The sequence below is a fragment of the Hesperophylax consimilis genome, chromosome 21 (genome assembly GCF_061612785.1).
Source record: "Hesperophylax consimilis isolate HC1 chromosome 21, BYU_Hcon_1.0, whole genome shotgun sequence".
NCBI lineage: Eukaryota > Metazoa > Arthropoda > Insecta > Trichoptera > Limnephilidae > Hesperophylax > Hesperophylax consimilis.
In genome coordinates this window covers 27,421,917-27,437,057 of record NC_142856.1, presented here as the reverse complement: position 1 = coordinate 27,437,057, position 15,141 = coordinate 27,421,917, and the positions used below count along the sequence as shown (strand labels likewise).

At 31.8% G+C, this 15,141-nt stretch overlaps 1 long non-coding RNA gene across 1 annotated transcript in view; it reads right to left on the bottom strand.

Annotated features, from left to right (window-relative positions):
- The window catches only part of LOC149413817 (uncharacterized), a 344,689-nt gene extending 332,839 nt beyond the window's left edge, over positions 1-11,850 (bottom strand). Inside the window, exons 1-2 of the long non-coding RNA XR_016304183.1 lie at positions 11,782-11,850; positions 6,748-6,784 (exon numbers count right to left, since the gene is read on the bottom strand). This is a non-coding gene — a long non-coding RNA (uncharacterized LOC149413817). The remainder of the gene's footprint in view (positions 1-6,747; positions 6,785-11,781) is intronic.
- Positions 11,851-15,141: the final 3,291 nt, after the last annotated feature.

Here is a 15,141-nt window from a genome sequence, read left to right as displayed (position 1 = left end):
TCAACATTCATACTGGATGCCATTAATAAAATCCTAAAAATATCCAAAATGAATAATTCATATTTCGCGTCTCCATCGAATCGGATTATTTTTGAATAATCGGATTATATTTTTTATTATAAGAACGAGATAAAAGTGAAGTTACAGTTTTCTTACAAATTTCCCAAAAATAACGAAAGTGTTTTTAAAATATCGAATTTTCTCAATTTTTCTACGATTGGAGGAAAAAATTAAGTGAAAATATGGTTAGCCTTTTTGACAAAATTTTTAATTTTTATTTAAACAAAGTAATGTTTATTTTAAATGCGTAACCGGAAAGATAATTTTATTTACTTTCTAAAACAGTAATTTTTTTTACAGAAAATTAAAAAATAAGATGTTTTTAGCGCATTTGAAATACATCGAAAAGACGATAAAACTAAATTTATTTGTCGATTGTAAGACCGCTGTTTCAAAAGGCATAATTTGTTTAACAAAAGCTACTCTGATTCACAATCAATAAATATTACTGATACATTGTTTCAATGCTTGTATTGATACCAATCTCAATCGATCTTTCGAGATACATCCAACAGCCAATACAAGTTATGTTTACAAGAATACCAACTGAAGCATATTACCCATACCAAAAAATACAAACATAGATTAGATTGCATTCAGTGGTTTAGCGTGAATCCGGTCTGCTTGGGCAATTGCCTGAAAATAGATCAGCAGCCCAAGATCAGAAAAATCTTTTTATCTTTTACACATACGAGTAGATATTTATGTACATCTTAAGTGAGAGACAATAAAGTTCGGCTGAATTACATTAATCAATCTGTTAAATATTAATCCGAAAAATAATCGAGATTGAAAAACAATGTAAATGTGAACTCTCTTTATAATTGTATAAAATGATGCTTAGACCTCTATTTAAAAAAAAGTTTAGTAGATTACCTTAAGTCTTTTCGAAAATATTGTAAACGGTATTCTTCAACCTCTTTCATTCCTTTTAGACAAATTAGTATTAAGGCGATGCACTACGTAGTAATGCAAAATCATGTGTTTTTGGTTTGAAAATTTGGTCGCTTAGAAATTTTTTTATTTTTTTTTATTAAAAAGAACGACAAACATTCCCGGGTTACGAATAACCCAACAATGTTTGAAAATCTCCTACTACCACCACAGAAAGCCGAAAATGTTGCTTGTGTTGTGATGGAGGACGTAGCCAGCCGAGGAATCGAACACGCGACGCTCGGGTGAGACCCAAGCGCTATGCCCACTCAACCACTGACCGGTGAAATGTTTCAGATGCTTTAATTAAAATTCCATATACGCATAAATAAAGAGTTAATTGTAATATAAATTTTTAGAATTATTGAGATTATTTAAAAATTTGAAATACTGCGAGTAGAATACATCTTGGCCTTAGAAATAATCGAGTAGTTTTTAGATAAGTATTTTTGTAAGCTCAGAAAAAATAATGCATAAGGCCTATGAAAACTGTTTAAAGTTCATAATCTCCTACTTACGAACCCATTTTCGGTTATGTTTTTATTATATAATGTGGTGAATTAAGTTATTTATAAAATGATCGAAAAACATTTAAATATTTATGTCTGAATATCCACAGAATAAAATAAAAGGCACTTTTTAGCCATGTTTTTTTCAAGGTGGATGGTGTTAAGCGGGAATTTAAGCCTTATCGCCATCTACGTAAGGTGTGTTATTGATAGCGGCTCGATTTAAAATATTACATGACGTAGTGCACGGCCTAAATTTATTATATAAAAAAAGAAAATTGTAATAAGTTGTAACATTTTATTTTATTTTCATTTTCCTTGATAATCCCTGCTTCCCTACCTATAGAAACGTTTTGTTTATTGTGTTAGAATAATCACAACTCTGAACATTTTGAAAAAAAATATATTTCCGACGTCAAGCCATACATAAGTTATATTAACAAAAATATACAGGGTAGCCAATTACACATAAAATACATTGTCAAAACTTTCACACAACAAACCTACCTGTATAAAGCACAATGTAGTGGACCAATAGTTACAAACTACTTAAGCCCCCGCATTCCGAATTTCTACCGACTTATAACATATTTTTCTTTAACACTTTAAGTTTTTAAGTTCCTAAAAAATATATATATGCTATTTTTTAAGATAATATCCATACATTTGTAATGCCGAAATGGTAATTTAATGAAATTCCCTTGATAGAAAAAAATTGCTAAGTGGCTAAGAAAATTATTAAAGCGCACTCCCTCTGACATTCGCATTTACATATCTCCCTTTCAAACCATCTTTGAACGCTTACTACGGAACTTTAAGTCTTAAAATATTAAAAATAAATCTTTATCCATTCTTATCGAACAGAGAAATGCACTATGCACAATATTACAGACACGATGCTTGCACGTAACTAAATAGTTATATTTTTAATAGGATTACTTATTTAACTGACGTCTTTCTCACAATAACTGTGAATTTAAAATGAAACAGGAGCTAAAACATATAAAGGAATTGATTTTTAGACCAAAATTATTAACATGTATCGAAAATTAATACGCTTTGTGATGTAATTTATTTGTTTTTTTTTTCAAAGGGTACAAATTTGACTAGATTCTTACAATTTAGAAAGACTCAATTTGCCCGTGGGCCGGTAAATTTTTTGATCCATTGCTGATCGCGTTCCTTTGTTTCGTCAGCCATCTTGTCCTTGCTTTGTTGTAATTTGTCGGTAAAAAATGTCGCGTGGTAATTCTTCGACAAATAAATGTCGCCGGTAATCTAGATATCTTCCTGTTGTCTCTTTAACTTTAACGGTCGATTACGGTCCATTGTTCTTTGGGAGGAGAGCGGCGTTTATACAAGATATTGGTTTATCTCAATTCTTAGAATATAAACTACTGTGCAATCAAGTGATAAATCAAGAACTTAACCTATTATCTAAAATAATTTATTATAGGTGTAATAATGAATACGCTAATAAGTGTCTGCCGAACGTGGTTTCCATAACAGCCGTGTTGGGTGCTATTAGTTAATAATAATAATAATAAGAATTTATTCCAGAATGTATGCAGGGGTAGTGCAATGTAAAACATTCCATATTTGAAATAATATACATTATAAGTAATAAAAATAATAATAAGGTAGGTAATAACATGGGTGATTCCGACAGGCACAAAAAAGCGGAATTTAAAAATATATATATATACACACAAATGAGTGTGAACAGCCGTTTATGGGGGATATTTGCACATCTCCCGTCTCCAGAGGGCCATCAGAGGGGACTCCATTCAGGCAACCATGGCAGCGATGATTTTGTTACTTGATTGGCGTAGTCTGCGCCATAAGTTTCCCATGTAATGGCGGAGAAGCGCTCTGAAAGAGTGTACTCGTCCCTCCATGAACATTTCCGTGGCGATGCAGTATCTCGGTAGGCAGAATAGTTGGCGATATGCATTATAAGCAACTTTTATTTTATGCCATTGGGATGCAGTGTAATCCACCCACAGTTCAGACGTGTACAGCGAAGTGCAAAATGCATTGAAAAGTATCTTTTTCACGTTTGTACTGCAGAAATAAAAACGCCTTGACAGCATACCTGCTCTAACGGATATCGCTCTATTAGTTAAGGGTACCTATAGTTAAAAGAATTCATGATCTGCTTTCGTAAATGAGGCTAATTTAATTATTTTAGAAAAACACACTTTCGCAAGTTAACTATGCAATTAGAAGTGACCTCAAAGATGGGTTTAAATTATATTTATCTAAAAATACGCTGTATAAATTAGATTGCATTTAGTCCGGGTTGAATCTTGCGATCATACGTATAGAGATACTTGCCGATAAAAAATTTCCGGTGAAAAAAATGATGTTGGTAGTTCTTATTCGAAGTATTATACAGTTAAATGTGACCGAAGAGGATAGTGTCCCATTAGCTCAGTGCCCCGGCAAGGCAAGGGTCCTGGGTTTGAGTCCTAGGAATCGACATCTAGATGTGACCGTATCCTTTTCTGATTTTTCTGTTTCAGATTTTCGTTAAAATATCGCTAATATTCTCTTAATTCTTCAAATAAATAATTGGATTGAATCACCGAAACAATATTGTATTTTTACGCCTTTCTTGAAAGAATTATGTTTATACATGGACAAAATATTTATTTATCTTAAATAATTCAGTCGGGTAATGTCCAGAGTCAGAATAATAGAATATGACATATCAGACAGTGTATAGATGTAAATGTACTAATAGAAGAATGTGTTCAGACAGAGTTGTGTGGCGGTTAATCCTATCTGCCTACCCCTTCGATGAAACAGCGTGAATTTTCAAAAGTGATGTTTTTTTACTACATATTTTATTTAGACTTTTTTTTTCAAATTTTTCTCCAAAATCAATCTAATTAAATGACTAAAAAACGAAAAAAAAACTCATTTTCATAAAATTGTGAACGAAATTGGATAGTTGACTTATCTGGCTATTCAGATCTGGTCCCATAATAACAAAATCATTATCATCGAGGTTTCGGTATGAGAAAGTGATCACTCCGATAAAGAGTGTTAAAAAGAAATGTTCACTTAATCGTTGTCGATCAATACACTTCGCCAGCTTCATTTAAATTAAATCTCAAAGAAAAAGCGTCGAAGCTGGTTTATATCGATTAATTACTCTAAATTGGTTCGGTTTATAGCTGCAATTAAAACCTTGTTACGTTTAAGAATAAAGCACTAGTAGTTTAATCAAGCAAACCAGTATAAGCTAGGTAGATAGATCCATATTACGCACGTACAATTATTTAATAGAACGGTAGGTAAAACGGGTGTTCCATCGTTCCCTTGAAATAACGAGGTTCTGTCTGACATTTTAGCCAAAATTTACTACTTGCATCATAATTATTACGTTTCTTTTGCATAGATATTATTTTAAATATATAATAATTACTTTATACTGGTGAAGGAGGCATTGGTTCTTATTTATGTTCATATTTACTATTCAAAATAATGTAAAATGATTCCATAAATCAATTTAACAATTTTATAACCAGCAGAAGTTATATACGTGTGAAAAAATACTCTTCCCGCGGTTAGGTTAGGTTAACCGAAAATCCAATGAGAGGGTAAAAATACCCTTCCCGCGGTTAGGGTAGGTTAATTGAAAATCCAATGAAAGGGTAAAAATATCCTTCCCGCGGATAGGTTAGGTTAACCGAAAATCCAATGAAAGGTTAGAAATACCATCCAGCGCACTATGGTCCCCTTTGAGGAAACTAGCTAGACAAAAAGATTTCAACGATGTTTTTATTTATGTACAAAAATACTGTCACAACATTGAAAAATGTCCATAGTATTATGTTCACATCGATAAAAAAATTAAAACAATACGCGCGATACGTGGCGACGTTGTAAACACGACACTTCGGATGTGCCAATCGTTTGCCCAGCGGTCGGACGCTTTCGGGTGTGCACGCTGTTCGATCTTTAGTGTTGTTATTTGAAATCGGAGAGAAATTATGTAAATACAAAAATTGAAGTCTATGGTATGTTCTTTCAATTTAATTTAATTATTTTATAATTTTCCTATTCAACATTACTTAATTATTAATTAAAAATCGTGAAAAAAGTATCAATATTTAAAATTATTTGCCAAAGTTTAATTAAACTTTCAAAATCGTGTACCGATTTGTACCACCAAACGAAACTAGTTTCATATAAAACCATTCTTTTTGTATAATATCTTATAAAATTTGTTTGCTCAAACTTGCTCTTTTGTCTTTTACAGAGCCTCTACCTACAATCTATCGTTTAGATATTTTGGACATTCTAGAAGTAAAGGGCACGTCAAAGTTGAATTGTGCTGCAATACGGCAGTGTGTTTATGAACATTTAAAATATTTATTGAAGAAAAACAGTTTTTAAAGTCTCGAGGATAGTTTACTTAAGAAAAAAATCCCTTCGTTTATATTAATATTTTGAAAATGGTTTGAAGTCGGAAGAAGTACTTTAAAATTGAAGTTTAAACACGCAAAATGGCTTAACACAGTATTTATTCTTCCTGTAGAGACGCGTGATGAGAGACTACATGGTAGACCAGAAAAAGAATTTGGTTTATGCTCGTCAAAAAGCAAAACAAGAAAATCTCGAAGTCCACAAGAACTCTCTCATACTACTCAAATCAACTTGAGGTCACATGGAAAACGGGATGCTGCCAAAATATCAACAACACATTGCAATGTCTTATCTACTGGTGTCTTAAAATTATTATGGATCCAGAAGTTCTAGCGAAGAAAATACAGAAGTCTGTTAACAAAGCCAATGTTGGAACATTAGCATTTAATAATAGTGACGATAGCGACTCGGCTAGTAATTCATAAACAAAAAATGTCATTCGGTTTTATTCTTATATTATGTTAAAAAAATATTTTTAACTAATAACTTAAAATAAGTGCTTCGTTATGACTTAACCGAACCATTATACTATAGACATTTTATTAGTAATTAATTTTGTTTTAAAAAATCTGCAACAATGGCTAAAATAAATGTATATTTTTTTAAGTATTTTTTTTATTACATTGTGACCCTTTTGTATCAAATGCCATGAAAAAATATTTTTGTCTAGCTAGATCGGGATTTGGGACCACTGTGCAGCGGTTAGGTTAGGTTAATTGACAATCCAATGAAAGGGTAAAAATACCCTTCCCGCGGTTAGTGTGCTAATTTTCTTGTTTGTGTGTTATTATATAACAATTTATCTTACCTTCGTACGGCTTTGTGCTGGTAGCTGACGTTGAAATCTACCTGTAACAGAGAGAAGAAAATAATTATGATTAAGAAGCACAAAGAAGTAACCATTTTATTTCTGAAAGATTATTGCGACAAAGGTGTCTTCCGAATGCAAAAGAAAAATTAATGGTCAAGATAATAATTCCAACATACTTAATTAAAGCAATATTAAGACAATGAGATACTTGATTCGCCAATATAAATTTATGTCGTGATAAAGTTGAGTGCATTTTGTTTATAATCCTGATAATCTTCCTGATAAATTATTTTACTTTTCAATAAGCGACCTAATAAAATTTTATAGACATCCTGTATTGTGGTTTTAAAGAAAGTAGCTCGTTACTGAAACATAGAACCTCCACAAAGGTTGTCTATAACGATTAATAGCATTTAATGATTGAAAAAATCATCCCATAAAAGTTTTTTTTTACTGTAATACCTGTAATAATAATGTACAGGATGTCCGGGGGTAAAGTGCGCTAACTTCGGGGGATGATTCTACATGAATGTACAGCTACATACAGTAGGATCCAGTTAATTAAATGTACATCTACCTATAGTATACTCTAGTTAACTGAATGTACATCTACCTACAGTATACTCTAATCTAGTTGATTGAATGTACATCTACCTACAATAAAATCTAGTTAATTGAATGTACATCTACCTACAGTATAATCTAGGTAGTTGAATGTCCATCTACCTACAGTATAATCTAGTTGATTGAATGTACATCTACCTTCAGTATAATCTAGTTAGTTGAATGTCCATCTACCTACACTATAATCTAGTTAATTGAATGTACATCTACTTACAGTATAATCTAGTTAGTTGAATGTCCATCTACCTACAGTATAATCTAGTTTGTTGAATGTCCATCTACCTACAGTATTTATTTGTTGCATCTCACCACACATAAAACACTTTTTTTTTCACATAAAAATCAACCTCACTAGGTCTGAGTCTGTATCGAGGTATAATCTTGTTAAAAAAATGAGGCCTGTATGAGCCTGTATCGAGTATAATCTAGTAAATTGAATGTACATCTACCTTCAGTAGAATCTAGTTAATGGAAATAACATACCTAATTATCTTCTGCCTAATTCTGTTTTACTTCAATTAAAATCGCCTGCAACTTTAATTATTCCAGTAATTTAATACTGTTTATTATTTATAAATACGGAAACATTTGACTACAATTACTGCATCTAAAAACGGCGAAAATGAACAATATTAAAATCGACATAAAACATAAGCCGTATAAAACCTATGTACAGTTAAATTGCTCGTTCAAATCAAATCAAATCAAATCAAAAATTATTTATATTAAAATAAAAATTACAAAAGTGTAGCTTATGGGTAGACCCCATTTCTTCCAGCTAACCACATTTATTTAATTACAATGTTTATATAATATTATTTGTTTTATTATAATAATTACAATGTTTATACAGATAAAATAACAATATACCAATGAAAAAATAAAAAAATACAAATATTTATACCAATAAAAATAGGCGTTTCATTTACGTGAGGTATTCACTCAACGTGTAGTGACATTTATTAACAAGGAAAGTGTTTAGTAACGATTTGAATTTGTGTGTATCTTGTATTTGTTTAATGTTATGTGGAAGGTTGTTATATGCTTTAATGGCCATGTAGTATGGTCCTTTTTGGAATATTGTTTTGTTTGCTTTTGGTATTAGTAAGTTTTCTGTGAGCCTTGTAGCGTATTTTTGTGTTGAGTTTTTTAGTGGGAACTTGTCTGTAGATGATCGCACTAACATACATAACTCCATTATATATATATGTCTGTGACTGTCAGAATTTTCAGATTTTTAAACATAGGTCTACATGAATCTAAACGATCAGAGTTTGTAATTTTTCTTATGCATCTCTTTTGTATGATGAAAACATCTTTAGCGTTTACCGAGTTTCCCCAAAAAATAATACCGTATTTTATTATTGAATATACATAACCATAGTATGCGGCTATTACTGATTCGGTGTTTAATATTTTTCTCGAGGTACCCAGAACATAAGAAAAACTATTGGTTTTTGCTACAATTTTTGAGACATGTTCTTTCCAGTTTATGTTTATATCTAATTCTATTCCCAGTAGCGAACAGGTTTGGGAAGGTTCGATAATATTATTATTAATGTTTACATTTATATTTATAGGTGTAGCTTGCACTGGACAAAATTTTAAGATTTGGGTTTTGTTTGTGTTGAGTGATAGATGTTGCGATAACAGCCAGTTTGCTATTAATTGGCAAGTCTCGTTAACTTGTTTGTTAAATTCGTCAACGTCTCCATTACATTCAAACAACAAAGCGGTATAATCAGCAAACATTGAACATTCTGTGCCAGCAATTATTAGAAGTTCGTTTATATAGATAAGGAAGAGGAGAGGCCCAAGAATGCTTCCTTGTGGCACACCCTTGTTTATTGTTCTCCATTTGAATTCTACCATGTACTGGACCATTTTTTCATTGATATTTGAAATTTGAACTTTCTGCTGACGATTTTTTAAGTACGATTCAAACCATTTTAATGCTTAACCTCTAATACCCCTCTAATTCCCCGATACAGCGGTTTCAAACTATGGAAAACGAATACTTAGGTGTTATTGATATGATTAAGCTTTATAGGTGAATACCTAGATACTTTAAAAATATTTACAATACTGTTTATTTACGTATTTCGAATTTCGTTAGTTATTATAACGCCCCGAATATAGCATAGTTTTTTTTTAAAGATATACAAACATTTGTGTGTTAATAATAACCTGCCTTTTAATATTTTTAAAACTTCTACTGCCATCATTATACGCAGAAAATGTAGCTTAACCCACGATGCATTTGTCCACTCAGCTAATGACCGGTTGGTTATGTCCGATATCTAAATAATAATAAAAATGCATCAACGTAATCTCTAAATAGTATAAACTTAAGTCGCTATCCGCGTCGGTCTGTGCGCTTAGTTCTTCCAAGCCACCCAAGGGATTTTCATATGTTTTTACTATCATTTAGAAAATGTCTTCTGAAAGGTTTGTATATATGTAAATAATACATCCATATTATATTTATAAAAGGTTGAGAAAAGTCGACCAACGCCAGGTATGCGTCAGCTATTTATCAATAATATTAACGATTGTTACCCAATTCGCTCGTACATATCTAGGAAGGCAAATAAAGTCAACACAAAAACTGTTATCATTCCCAAATTCATTCATTGGACATTCCGATTTTGAGAGGGTCGAAGATAAATAGAGGGATACGGCCTGATTCATGCGTTACCCGAGCCGACCCGACCACACCTCTGCACCTTCCTCTCCCCGCCTCCACAAGTTGCCCAACGGACCTACTTGAACTACCCCTACTACCCGACCAAGGTGCTTTGCTGGGATAAAATAAATACCAAGTGACGAACTTTTGGGAAATTGAGCACACAAGGAACTGTACATAGACAGGATTAGTCGTATCCAAAGTTTGTTTTAATCAACAAGAAAACTGCCCATAATTAAACTGTTGTAGCGCTACTTGAGGATTGTTGTTACTCCAGGTTTTTTTCTCAAAACTCTTTAAATAGAACTCCGGGGTCTACGAAACATTTGGACATTTATGTAGTGATAAGTTACAATGATTCTGGGCTTCGACATTGGGTTTGCAATCGTATTTATCAGTCTTAATCCCTGCATTACCGACAGCTTTATTTGTTACCAGTGCCATCAATGAATAACCTCTTAAACTACTGTCTAAGATATCAAAGTGATGTTGTGAAACTGATCGAAATTAATAAGGGAAGGAGGAAAGGAAGACAAGGGATGGAAATACCTGGCTTTTGTTAGCTGGTCAATAAGTCAACAGTTGTCAAATTATTTTTGGGAATGTTTATATTCTGAATGGTAAATAATCAAAAAATAGTAATTTAGTGTCTGCCTGTAACTCCGGTTCAACAAACTAAAGAACTGAGACTTGCATTGAATTTAAGTGTTATAATTTTCTAAGTTGGAAGTTTTTGTTTAGAGAATTCAGAAAAGGGGATAAAGTATCTACTTAAAATGTGATATTTTGAATAGAAAACTATTTTAATTGCTTTTTTCAAACTTGGAACTGATGTATCGAGAATTCAGATAACGATTTTTACGTGAAAAAAGAGAAATTATACTCGACTTCGGGTTTTGAACCTTTGATCTCTGGTTTCAGAACCAAGATGTTTGACGCTCTGGCATGAACATCGTTAAATATTATTATCATGACGACGAAGATGTGTAGATTTTTCCTTTATTTTATTTTAACTACTTAACTCTATATTATTTCGATAACATAGGATGTAATTTTTAGAACAGTACGATATAATATATTAATGTAGATTCACTTTCATGTTCGCACCATTAAGTCAAACTGCCAGAAACACAAATATAAATTGAAAAAATCTCAAGAGAAAAAATAAATGCCACCGACGGGAATTGAAATAAATAACGATAAAATTTCATGAATGAATTTATTTTATTGTATAAGTAACTGAACATTAAATCGAATCTGATAACTTAGTAAACGATCCCAGAAGAAACCAAACACTCAATTAGGCGGTACATAAACAAACAAAGTTGTGGTTCTGTGGCCTATCCACCGTTTTCCTTCGAAGGACGAAATATTACTCGAAGAAGTGTTCTTTGTGATGCCCTTTTGATATTGACATGTTATCAATGCCGACTGCAGTACAGGCATTGCGTGATCAAGTCAGAACCATCGAGCTAGGAAAGTTTGCAAATGGCAGCTACTGTTGTTGATACTCGTTGTTACTGCTAATTTCTGTGATTTTTTACTGCAAGGATATTAAATATACAAACAGAGAAGTTTATTTAGCGACCGTGCTGACTTCTTATATTGACAGTTGCGAGTACGGGCAAGTAGGTACAGTCTGTATTGCAAGTATAAGTCAAAGTTGCAAATTTTCCTAATGGTGTACATGAATGACATAGAGCTGTTTGATTCTATCATACTTGGCTGATCTCTGTCAAGCAATGTGCCCTAACTATCTGACCCAAGTCTGATGCGAACAGCTTGAGCATTATCGCATTAATATTACAAAGGGAATAGTGCATATAATGTATCGTGTACACATTAATGGATTAAATTGCTTGTTATCTTGGTTGTGTTTCATTAAAGTTTGAAAAAAAATCACAAGCATTGCGAATAAGTAAATTTGGCCATATGTTTTATACGTACTTCCACAAGCGAGAACTTATCAGATGCCTATCAACAAAGCGACTCAACTACTTAACGATTCTGCATTGACTGTCGACAGTTTTGCAACAATTATCTTTCGACGTACCTATTAAATGTACTCTACATTTATAATCTTCTCCGTATTATATTGATGCATAGCCGTTTATTGGTTTACCGTTTATGTAGATCATGAAAAAAAAATCGGTAAAAATTTTTTGAAGGTTTTATAGCCATTAATTTTTATTCATTCAATTTTGATTCAATTTCATTTACCTACCATTAGATCAAGGTCTTCTAGTATGTATTATTGTGACGATTATACCACAGTCTCAGGATATAACTCAGTTATAAATAGATTGCACACACTTGGGAACTTTTATGCTAAAATCGCAGATACTTTTAATATTTATTGTTATTAAGTTTAATTTGTAGAACTCCATTTTATTTTTTTATTTTTTATATATACAATAATATTATTATTGGGTTTATAAAAACAGTTTATTTTTAAACAAGTTCTGCTGTGTAATTATTATTACGCGTGACAGCTGTTTCGCCCTCTGAAGGCACAGTTTGATAATGCCTTCAGAGGGCGAAACAGCTGTCACGCGTAATAATAATTACACAGCAGAACTTGTTTAAAAATAAACTGTTTTTATAAACCCAATAATAATATTATTGTATATATAAAAAATAAAAAAAACTTTTAATATTCCCCTTGTAAAGTATAAAGCTGCACTAATAACACATTTTAACGCCACTTATTTTAATGAGGTCACTACATAACAGGCTATTGTCATCGCTTCTTTCTTTACTGTTATGTTTTAACTTAATTTAATTCTTTCATTTTTCTCATCAAAATTCAATACTGCACTATGTATATGTAAAAAAAAATAAAACTTTGTATGTAAATGGCACTTGTGCCGTAAAGTCTAAATAAAGAAATAAATAAATTCAATGACACAATATAAAAATGTGCAACAAAAACTCAAATGTGTACATTTTCCATCCGTAGTTTCTAGAAAAATGAAGCTTTCTTCTGTGTGATGTGTTATTTTATTTTTGGCCTTAAAATTTTACAATAATATTTTAACTGTCCAAAAAATAAATCGCCTAAATATTAATTTAATATTCATCAATTAAAACCTTCGGTGAATGTAGTTAGTCCTTGTAAAACGTCCATTACGGCTAAGAAAATCGGAAGAAATTCAGCTTTTGTTTGAAGAAATATGAAAATTCGACAAAACATTAGAATTTTTTAAAATTATAAATAATTGATTAAATTTATATTAAGAATGTATTGGATCCAAAAAAAAACACCAAAATCTTTTTGCTGAATCCTTTGAAAGTCTGATAAATTTATTTCGTCGTTGGCTTAACAATTTCTACCTCGGGGTATGTGGTGCAAAAACAACGGATTCATAGCCATAATAAGAACAAGGAATGGCATTTTTAAACATTCTTCGTGAGAACTCAGCCTGTTTCGTATGAAGGGTATGAATATTTGAGGGAAGTGATCTCAGATCTTGGCTCAAGCACCTTTTGGTAGAGTTTTCAACATTTTTAAACAAAGGAATTCGTGAAATTCAACGAAAAACTTTTTTGTTTTGAGGCCGGAAGTCACTGTAGATAAAAATGATGTACTTATTTGAAAAATGAGGACGCTTTCCTCGATTTGGGCTTTATAATATTTTTCGTCATTCGTGTTAAGTTATTAATTTCTCTTTTTTACGTCACGTAGAGTAGTTTCCCCAATATATTAAGATCCTCGGGTAAAGGATGGTTTATATTAACCTCGCTCAAAAATACAACAATTTATTTAAGGGTACCAATTTCAATCCAAAATTGTTAATATTAGTCTTCATACATAAACGATTCCTGGTTTTTTAGTGAATTCAGAATTTCTGTCCTTTTTTCCTCGTCTAAAGTTTTCTTGGATATCGCAGATACGTCTGTCGCTTTCGGTACCTTCTGGAAAAGAAATTTTTTATCGGGTAGTTTTTGAAATGTTCAATAAATATTTTTTTAAATTATTATTTTGTAAGAAACAAACAGCTTTTATATAATATACAATGATAGATATAAATATACAAGTTAACTGAAGTCAAGCCACAGAAGTTTATTATGTTAAAGTTCATTAGAAATGAAGTTTGAATATCTTAAAATTAATTTGGTATTAAAGGAAGGTGAGAGGAAGAGGAAAATAGGAAGAAGATAGAAGATGCTCCCGATACATTCCATACTCTCATATTAATAATCGATCGTACGCATTACTTCATATCGATATTTCTTTAGGTTATTACCAAAAATGTCAATTATCATATTAGTAACTTTTTCTTTGGTTTGTCGTTGCAAAGGAATACCACTTTTGGCAGTTTTGCCTTGATAACTATTTACGAAAAGATATATCTTCACGAACTTCCTATAGTTTTTGTAGAAATGTGGCCGTTTGAACATGGTTTAATTACGTGCACTGCCTACGTATCGTCCAGCCAATGATGCCTTGAATGGATCCTCACACAATTTTAACGCGCTTTGACAAGACCTCCGTAAAATTATTAGAAAAGGATCTTATCGATCTTAAGGAAACTAGGTAGTTGTAGATACTCTCAGTATTGTTTTGGTGAAGGACCGTCATCTGGGATCATAGCATTGCTTGAAATGGATTTAGTTTTATCACCAGCTTTGAATATCCAGTACTTCCTTCAGCCTCACAACAACTCTTATTGGAGATGCCATAATCCCACACGCTCCAGGCAGTTGGTACACACATTAAAAATATATAATATGTGTTAACCTACATACATTTTATCTCCAATATTTGTTTGTTTTTTAAGGTGTTGTGCATTTTCAATCGCAAAATGAGTATTGCTAATGTATTAAGAATCTTTTTAAATTATTGCTAATACATTTAAAAATGGAATTGCAGACCGTTTCCTTATAAACTTAAAGATTTTAATAAATTACTTATATATCAGAACACGTGTTCATGTACCTGTATTTGCCTTGATTATATATAATGACAAAATATTTGGATTTATATAAACACATCCTTCAACATCGTGAAAATAAAATCGTATTTTAATAAAAAAAGTTTACCAAGAAACCTATTAACTCATTTGTTAAGGGCCTGCAAT